Source organism: Mesoplodon bidens (genome assembly GCF_964165515.1).
Source record: "Mesoplodon bidens genome assembly, chromosome: 1".
NCBI lineage: Eukaryota > Metazoa > Chordata > Mammalia > Artiodactyla > Ziphiidae > Mesoplodon > Mesoplodon bidens.
In genome coordinates this window covers 206,611,990-206,622,567 of record NC_138176.1, presented here as the reverse complement: position 1 = coordinate 206,622,567, position 10,578 = coordinate 206,611,990, and the positions used below count along the sequence as shown (strand labels likewise).

Sequence of the window (10,578 nt, the reverse complement as noted above, 5' to 3'; positions counted from 1 at the left end):
TTTCCTTTCTGAATTTAGTAATTTGAATCTTGTCTCTTCTTTCCTGGTTACTGTAGCTAAAGTTTTGCTAATTTTGTTTAAACCTTCCCAGAGAAAAAACTTTCGTTGGTTTTCTCGATTTGTTTGTCTATTTCTGTGTCCTTTTCTTCTGCTCTATTCTTTATTAGTTATTTCCTTCTGCTTGCTTTCAGTTTTGATTGATCTTTTTGTTTCTTCAGGTGAAAAGTTGGGGTGTTCATTTGAGATCTTTCTTTTTTAATACAGGTGATAACAGCTATAAATTTCTCTCTATACACTGCTTTAACTGAATCTCCCGAGTTTTGGTATTTTGTGCTTTTTATTCATCACAAAGTATTTTAAAATTTTTCTTGTAATTTGTTTTTTGAGCCATTAGTTTTCTAAGAGCGTATTGTTTATTTTCCACATATTTGTTTAATCCCCAAATTTCTTTCCTTTATTGATATCTCATTTAATTCCATTGTGGTTGGAGATTATGCTTTGTATCATTTAAATCTTTTAGAATTCATTGAGGCTTATTTTAAGCCCTATCAAATGGTCTATCCTGGTGAATATTCCACATACACTTAAGAATAATACTCTGAGGTATATGCTCTACTGTTGGATTGATTGTTTTATAGATGTCTAAGTCTACTTGATTTTTTAAATGTTGCTTAATTCTTCTATTTCTGTGTTTTTCTTCTGCTTAGTATTTCTATCCACTATCTAAAGTGGAATACTGAAGTCTCTAGTGATTGTTGTTGAGTTGTTTTCCCCTTCAATTATGTCAACTTTTGCTTCATGTATTTTAGGGCATTAAGTACATATATGATTATAATTATTATATCTTTTTGTGGGTTGACCTTTTCTAAAATATCCTACTTTGTCTCTAGTTATTTTTGTCTTTAAGTCTATTATGGCTGATAATATTATGCAGTTCTTTGTATGGTATATTTTTTCCTTCCTTTCACTTTCAACCTGTTTATGGGCTTTGAATCTAAAGTGTATAACTTGCAGACAGCAGTTAGTTTATGGGGTTTTTTTAATTTATTTATTTAATTTATTTTTTATTTGTGGCTGTGTTGGGTCTTCACTGCTGCATGTGGGCCTTCTCTAGTTGCGGCAAGCGGGGGCTACTCTTTGTTGTGGTGTGCGGGCTTCTCATTGCAGTGGCTTCCCTTGTTGCAGAGCACGGGCTGTAGGCCTGCGGGCTTCAGTAGTTGTGACATGCAGCTCAGTAGTTGTGGCTCATGGGCTCTAGAGTGCAGGCTCAGTAGTTGTGGTGCATGGGCTTAGTTGCTCCATGGCATATGGGATCTTCCTGGAGCAGGGCTCGAACCCGTGTCCCCTGCATTGGCAGACAGATTCTTAACCACTGCGCCACCAGGGAAGCCCCAGTTCATGGTTTTTAATCCCTTCTGCCAGTCAGAATTTTTTTGAGTGTTAAATCCACTTAGATTTAATGAAATTACTGATTAGGTGAAACTTAAGTCTGACATTTTTGCTACTTTTTTCTATATATCTTAAGTCTTTTTTGTACAGTTATTCCTTTTTTTTTAACTACTTCTTTTTTGCTAAATAGATATTTTCTAGGGTATTTAACTCTCTTTTGTTTCCTTATCATATTTTTTAGTTATTTTCTTGGTAGATCTCCTGGGGATTACAACTAACATCCTAAGTAAAGCAATCTAGTTTATATTAAGGCAAATTGAATTTATATAATGTATAAAAACTTTGCCCCAATATACCTCCATTCTCCGCTTCTTTATCCTATTTTCATATAAATAAACACTTTTATATAAGTTCATCCACATAGTTTTATAATTTTTTCTTTGTACAGAAGTGAAGCATTACAAAGAAAAGTATACACCATGATCAAGTGGGGTTTATTCCAGGAATGCAAGGATTCTTCAATATACGCAAATCAATCAACGTGATACACCATATTAACAAATTGAAGGAGAAAAACCATATGATCATCTCAATAGATGCAGAGAAAGCTTTCAACAAAATTCAACACCCATTTATGATAAAAACCCTGCAGAAAGTAGTCATAGAGGGAACTTTCCTCAACATAATAAAGGCCATATATGACAAACCCACAGCCAGCATCGTCCTCAATGGTGAAAAACTGAAACCATTTCCACTAAGATCAGGAACAAGACAAGGTTGTCCACTCTCACCGCTCTTATTCAACATAGTTTTGGAAGTTTTAGCCACAGCAATCAGAGAAGAAAAGGAAATAAAAGGAATCCAAATTGGAAAAGAAGAAGTAAAGCTGTCACTGTTTGCAGATGACATGATACTATACATAGAGAATCCTAAAGATTCTACCAGAAAACTACTAGAGCTAATCAATGAATTTGGTAAAGTTGCAGGATACAAAATTAATGCACAGAAATCTCTGGCATTCCTATACACTAATGATGAAAAATCTGAAAGTGAAATCAAGGAAACACTCCCATTTACCATTGCAACAAAAAGAATAAAATATCTAGGAATAAACCTACCTAAGGAGACAAAAGACCTGTATGCAGAAAATTATAAGACACTGATGAAAGAAATTAAAGATGATACAAATAGATGGAGAGATGTACCATGTTCTTGGATTGGAAGAATCAACATTGTGAAAATGACTCTACTACCCAAAGCAATCTACAGATTCAATGCAATCCCTATCAAACTACCACTGGCATTTTTCACAGAACTAGAACAAAAAATTTCACAATTTGTATGGAAACACAAAAGACCCCGAATAGCCAAAGCAATCTTGAGAACGAAAAATGGAGCTGGAGGAATCAGGCTCCCTGACTTCAGACTATACTAGAAAGCTACAGTAATCAAGACAGTATGGTACTGGCACAAAAACAGAAATATAGATCAATGGAACAGTATAGAAAGCCCAGAGATAAACCCACGGACATATGGTCACCTTATCTTTGATAAAGGAGGCAGGAATGTACAGTGGAGAAAGGACAGCCTCTTCAATAAGTGGTGCTGGGAAAACTGGATAGGGACATGTAAAAGTATGAGATTAGACCACTCCCTAACACCATACATAAAAATAAGCTCAAAATGGATTAAAGACCTAAATGTAAGGCCAGACACTATCAAACTCTTAGAGGAAAACATAGGCAGAACACTCTATGACATAAATCACAGCAAGATCCTTTTTGACCCACCTCCTAGAGAAATGGAAATAAAAACAAAAATAAACACATGGGACCTAATGAAACTTAAAAGCTTTTGCACAGCAAAGGAAACCATAAACAAGACCAAAAGACAACCCTCAGAATGGGAGAAAATATTTGCAAATGAAGCAACTGACAAAGGATTAATCTCCAAAATTTATAAGCAGCTCATGCAGCTCAATAACAAAAAAACAAACAACCCAATCCAAAAATGGGCAGAAGATCTAAATAGACATTTCTCCACAGAAGATATACAGACTGCGAACAAACACATGAAACGATGCTCAACATCTTTACTCATTAGAGAAATGCAAATCAAAACTACAATGAGATATCATCTCACACAGTCACACAGTCAGAATGGCCATCATCAAAAAATCTAGAAACAATAAATGCTGGAGAGGGTGTGGAAAAAAGGGAACACTCTTGCACTGCTGTTGGGTATGTGAATTGGTACAGCCACTATGGAGAACAGTATGGAGGTTCCTTAAAAAACTACAAATAGAACTACCATATGACCCAGCAATCCCACTACTGGGCATATACCCTGAGAAAACCATAATTCAAAAAGAGACATGTAGCAAAATGTTCATAGCAGCCCTATTTACAATAGCCCGGAGATGGAAACAACCTAAGTGTCCATCATCGGATGAATGGGTAAAGAAGATGTGGCACATATATACAATGGAATATTACTCAGCCATAAAAAGAAATGAAATTGAGCTATTTGTAATGAGGTGGATGGACCTAGAGTCTGTCATACAGAGTGAAGTAAGTCAGAAAGAGAAAGACAAATACTGTATGCTGGCACATATATATGGAATTTAAGGAAAAAAAATGTCATGAAGAACATAGGGGTAAGACAGGAATAAAGACACAGACCTACTAGAGAATGGACTTGAGGATATGGGGAGGGGGAAGGGTAAGCTGTGACAAAGTGAAAGAGCGGCATGGACATATATACACTACCAAACGTAAGGTAGATAGCTAGTGGGAAGCAGCCACATAGCACAGGGAGATCAACTCGGTGCTTTGTGACCGCCTGGAGGGGTGGGATAGGGAGGGTGGGAGGGAGACGCAAAAGGGAGGGGATATGGAAACATGTGTATGTATAACTGATTAAATTTGTTATAAAGCAAAAAAATTTAAAAAAATCCAAATAAAATAAAATAAAATAAAAAGAAAAGTACATTCACAATGTCTTTTATATTTACCTATGCAGTTACTTTTACCAGTGCTCTTATTTTTTCCCATTGATTTGAGTTATTGTATAGTGTCTTTTCCTGAAGGACTCATTTAATATTTCTTATGAGGGAAGTCTTCTAGTGATGAAATCTCTCATTTTTTGTTTATTAGGGTATGTGTTAATTTCTCCTTCAATTTTGAAAGATAGTTTTGCTGAATGCAGAATTCTTAGTTAACATTCATCTTCTTTCAGCACTTTGAATATGTCATCCCACTGCCATCTGGCATCCATTATCCTGTGAAGAGTCAGCTGTTAATTTTATTGAGAATTCCTCATGTGATGAGTTGCTTTTCTCTTCCTGCTTTCATCATCCTTTTTTTCTTTGGCTTTTATCAGTTGCACTGTGATGTGTCTAGAAGTGGATCTCTCTAGTTCATCCTTCTTGGAGTTAACTGAGCTTTTTGGATGGGCAGATAAATGTTTTTCATTAAATTTGGAGAGTTTTTTTTCTTTTTTAAAAAAATTTTTACTGTTATTTATTCAAATATTCTTCTCCATTCTCCTCTCTTGAGATTCCAATTATGCATATGTTAGTAAGCTTGATAGTATGTCACAGTATTCTCAGACTATATTTATTTTTCTTTATTCTTTTTTTCTTTCTGTTTCTCAGATTGGATAACCTTAATTGACCTATATTCAAGTTCACTATTTCTTTCTTTTTCTATCCATTCCAGTCTGCTGTTTATCCCATCTAGTGAGTATTTTATTTCATTTTAGTTATTATACTTTTCAACTATAGACTGATTTCTGTTTTCTTTTTTAATAGTTTCTATCTTGATTAATATCTGTTTGTTGAGACATTGTTCCCACAGTCTCCTTAATTCTTGAGACATGGTTTCCTTTAGCTCTTTGAACATAGTTATATCAGCTCTGAATATTAAGCCCAATGTCTGAACCTTCTCAGGGGTAATTTCTATTGACTGCCCTTTTTCCTTGTGCATGGGTCATGCTTTTTTGTTTTTTTGTGTGTCTCAAAATGTTTTATTGAAACTTATATATTTTAAGTAGTATAATGTAGGATCTGGTGACTCAGATCCTCCCCTCCCCTAAAGTTTGTGTTATTGCTGATTGTTGAGTTATTTTTGTTGTTCTTATTGCTGTTTGGTTGTTTGATGTCTTTCCTGGACTCCTTCTGTAAGGTCTATATTCTTTGAGTTGTGTGGCCACTGAAGGCTCTGTTTCATTAGTGTCAATTTCAGCTAATGATTTGAAAGAGATTTTCTTAAATGCTTTGAGCCATTAGGTCTCCCAGTCTTAGCAGAAGAGCCCTATATTTGTTTTGGTGTTTCCTTTCATTGCTCATGCAAGCAGTTTACAACTCTGCCTTAGCTTTCACTCACTTCCTCCTTGTCAGAGCTTCAAGGTCAGACAGAGCTGAGGATTAGGTCTTCTTTCCTTTTTCTTTGGCATGAACACAAGCTTTCACATGGGCACTATCTTCTTGATTTCTAGGAATAAGTTAAAGCTTTAAAAGTCCCCTATTAATCTCATTCTCCATTTTTCACTTTTAAGTTTTTGGTCATCCTCTTCCTATTGTCACCTCAGGCAGGTGAGATTTTAAACAATTACCACTGATTATTTTAGATAAAGACCCTTGGTATAGACTGTTTGCCATGAACAAGCTCTGATTCTGAGATTTAAACTTTTGAGGAACTGTACAGACAGGTGGATAGTGACAATAATCTGGGATTGAACTTGAAGGGGATTTCTTTTATTTTTCTAAATAATTATTTCTATACATTTCAAAATCATCTCAAACTTACAAAAAAGTTGCAAGTACAGATAACTGTTTTTTCCTCTGAACGATTTGAAAGTAAATTGACATAATGCTCCATGATTACCAGACATTTTAGTGTGTCTTCAGTACAAGTAAAGAGATTCTCCTAGTTATCCACAGTACAACCACTGAAATCAGAAAATTAACATTGATCTCTTATTCCCAGCTAATCTTCAGATCCCATTCAATGAAGTTTTGCAAACTGTCCCAAGAGTGTTTTTTTTTTTTTTTTTTTTTTTTTTTTTTTTAAGTAACAAAAGCATCTAATCCAGAATCAGGTATTACATTAAGTTGTTGTATCTCCTCAAGTCTGGAATTAAATTTAATTTTAATATAACGAAGGACAAAGAAAAATCACGATTTTGGAGGTCACTGGCTCGCCAAGGGTTGAGTGGAGAGGCCAATGGTGAGAGTGCTGCTGCCTTGGACATCCGGCCAGAAAAAGCCACAGGGGCTGCCTCTGGAGATTCTTCCCCATGGTCCAGAGCAGACTGGGAACAACTGGTCATGATTTTTTGTTTAGGCCTTTCACTTAGCACTAGATAACCCCAGATGAAGTTATTAAATAATCTAAGTGATTGACCGGTATATACAGGCAGAAATGCTTCTGGAAAATGCATTTCATCCACTGCTTGCCAACTTTAGTCTTTTGTTTATTTTTATTATTAAAACGTTTAATAATATTTTTTAATGTAGCCAGTCTTTATCTAGAAAATATTCTTGTTTAGGCATTTTGCTAAATGCTTTCGTTTAATCATCGCATTGAAATCTTCTAACAATATAAGGTATGTATTATTATTAATCCTATCTTATAAATGAGGACAATGAGGCATGGAGAAATTAGATGAAGTTGTCTAAAATCACACAGATGGTAAGGCCTCCAGAATTCACATACCTTGTCCCCTCATACTTATGCATGGAAACATTTTTAATTCCTAATGAAATAAAATGAACTTCAATTTCCTGAAATCTGATTCTTCCTTCTCTAAAAGAACCATTGAAAAAATGACTTTTCAATTTAAGAGAGAGACTTTGACCCTAGTCTAACTCAGGAGGACAGTAAGATTTTACCCTTCCTCCCTCAACAAACAGAGATCAGGCCAGGCAAGGTCATTAAGTGTGGGTAAAACATTTATTTTGAAAATTCATTTGGTGCTTAGATGATAAACAGGAATTAAGAGCCAGTATCTTTTACTTTATTGTTTTACTTCTTATCATTTTTTAAGCTCTGGTAAACTTTGGTGTATCAGATATAATATAATTTCATACATGTGGCCTCCTGAAATATGAAGTAATGTTGTAAAATAACACTAAAAGAAAAGCTGGGCATGTTATTCTTTATTCTAGTAGCATGATTTACCCAGTACTTGCTTAAGTGCTTTAGGTTCGTACTGTTGAGCATCTCCTGTGTGCAAGGCACTTCAGAGCCGTGAGACCAAGCTACTAATGTAAGATTTCCAGAAGGCCTCCCCACACAGTTGCCAGTAAGGACTTTGTATGCAGCCTTGCACCAATGCTTATGCACCTACTGGCTCCTTTCTGGTGCCAGGAGACCTTCTTGCCTGGAGCTTGGCTCTTACCCTCTGAGAAGTCATTTGCCCCGTTGCAGAAGCCATGCCAGAGGATCGTAACTCATTCAACACTTACCACTGGGTTGGGAGCATATCAGAGCTGAATCTTTCATAAGGGGGCTTTAGGTTTTGAGAAGAAGGACAACATCCCATTGTCCTTAAGGAATGATAACACCATGAGGAATTTCCTCTAGGAGAAAATAGAATGTTTCTATCAGTCATCAACCATCTTTGAAGTCAGTGGGATTTATTGGCTCCTAAGGTCCCAGGATTCAGTCAGTGTAGGAAGTCATATCATTAACCTACTGTAGGTCAGAGAACAAGCCTCTTCTTTACCGAACCCCAAGGTGTCCAGAGAGGGGGAATTCACATAATTTAATCAGTTCTTTTAGTTCGTTAATGAAATAATTTCTTTCTGACTAACAAAGCTAATGCAGAAGTGGAAAACTTATTTATGGTGATTCTCTATTCAGCAATTTAAAGATGCCCTTTCAAAAATTACTTATAGAAGATTGTCAGCAGACAAGAATCATAATGTAGCTAACAATCTATCTTCACTGCTTATATAGTACTTGGCTCATTGCTGGTCCTCAATGGAATTTGACTGAAGAAAATCACAGAGGGGGCAGTTGCATGTGGGCAGGTACAGGGTTGATTTGGGACAGCCCAGTGCCTCCCCATCCTGGCTCTGGAGAAGAGGAGCCAGCAGGGAGCTCACAACCAGAGCTTGCTGGCTGTCTGCTGGTATAGTCGGGATCCTTCAATAACTCTTATTAGTAGTTAGTTTACCAGAAGAATATCTGATGAAATTTATTCACTGACTACTGAAGGTAGATCAGGAAGTCATACTCCTCAGAGAAGGAAATAAGCAGTGCTTCCCCTGCCATTGGCTCTGTTTGGGTTTGTTCCACTGGCAGCCAGACAGAAGGCTGACTTCGTGGTTTGAGACACGCTGCATGGTGGTGACGTAGGATGTGCAGGCTATCCTGGGATCCAGTCTGAGTCTGATAATCTCAGCCAAGACCTCTGCATAGTTAGTCTGGGATGATCTTCAGTTTCTGTCCTTAAGAGAGAGCTGGTCCACTGCCAAGATCCACTGCTCATCACTCCCTGCTCTACTGGAACTTGAGTATATTCTTCTCATGATCTCATACACTTCACATATCCGACTACACACATAACACTCACAGGTCTCTTACATTTTTGAGTAGGTCTTTCATGATTTTCTCTAGGGGAGCCTATTCTACACTGTAACTCAATTAAAATCAACTAAATTTAGATTTCCTTTTGTCTGCAAGGATTCTGCCTACCAAAACTGTATGGTGCCACTGGGCATCTTGTGCAAACATAAGAGACCTTGTTTAGATCACTGTGTTCCTGGAGTCTTGGAAAATGTGTTGTTAATCCTATGGAATATTGATCAACTGTGTTTATTTCAGCCTATAGCATGGGGAGCTAGGAGCTGATAGTTTCTAGGCCAAGAGGGCCTCACTTTTTTTCTCTTCTAATATCAAACATTAAAATTTAACATTTACCTACTAAGTGTACTACTTACTACTAAGAGGCAGTATACTTACTGCCCCTATGTCAGTGCTTGTTCCTTGTGTCAGTATTTATAGTTTAGACAGATCATCCTTTAGCCAGTCAGCTTCCATGTTGGGCTCCTGGTAAAAAAAATAAAGGATAAATGCATGAGGTATTTTTTTTCTCACAGAGTCGAATGTCTCCTGGAAAATCTTTCTTCATGTCTTCATAGTACGCTTTTGGACACCAACCATCTATAGTATCATAGTAAAATGTGAGCTTAGGTACATGTTCTTTTATGGTTTCATTGTCTCTCTTCACCACCTCCATCATTTCTTGACTCCCAAGGTAGGCAGCACTAATGAGGCAGAATGGTTCCAATGCATTCAGAAAGGAAAATTCACTCTGTACATTAATCATTCGAAGGAGCATTCTGATCATCGAGGACTTGATTTTCTCAGGCCACGATTTAAGTAGTAAGTAGCCAGGAACATAGAGAACATCAAAGCCAGCACAAAAGTGGATTGGCGAGCTTGCTGTTGGGTGACTCAGTCATTCGCTCAATTGCTGGAAAGAGCAGAAAGCAGCGAATTATTGGGAGCTCAGGGGCATGCTTCAGAATCTGAAGGGAAAAATAGCAGCCTACAGAATGACCAATGACCACAAGTTTCATTTCCTTTGGCCCATGAGTTCTCAGGAAAGCTAGTTTGTATTCTACTTGACCACAGAGTCCATAGATGTCCTTAATTTCTCGGGCATTTGGATCGTCCAAAAGTTGTCAGAATCTTCTTGTCTTTGGGGGCCACGGCATGCCCAGCATGACTGATAACCCAAACTGGAAAGCGTCTTTTTGTTGAAGAATACAAAGCCTTTGCAAATGGCCCATAAAAGGCAGAAAAACCGATGTTACCAGTAATAAAGAAAATAAGCAGCTTAGGTCTGTTGGCACTTTGAGTATTAACGCGGTCAGTCCAGGGCCCACATTTTAGAACCTGTGTTTCAACTCCACAACATGAAATGAATTCCTTAAGCACAGGAGTTTCTTCCTTGATTTCTGAGTCCATTTCTGTCTGCCTAGAAGGCAGCGGGCTGAACCGTGACCATCTTGGTTAGTAAGGGGATTTTTTTAATCCATTCTGCTCCCTCCAGTGTCTGCAGGGCTGCTGGTTTTCACAGTTGCTGCTAGCCAGGCTATTGTTTTTCAACACTCCTGTACAGTAGGGAGTAAGGCGTGGGCACAGGGCCTGTTATAACATTTCAAACCTCACTTAC

The 10,578-nt window shown here is 37.3% G+C and overlaps 1 pseudogene across 1 annotated transcript; it reads right to left on the bottom strand.

The window, feature by feature from the left end:
• Nucleotides 1-9,395: 9,395 nt before the first annotated feature.
• Nucleotides 9,396-10,370, bottom strand: LOC308620447 (lipid droplet-associated hydrolase-like; annotated as a pseudogene). The gene has a single exon. The product of its transcript is annotated as a lipid droplet-associated hydrolase-like (transcript).
• Nucleotides 10,371-10,578: the final 208 nt, after the last annotated feature.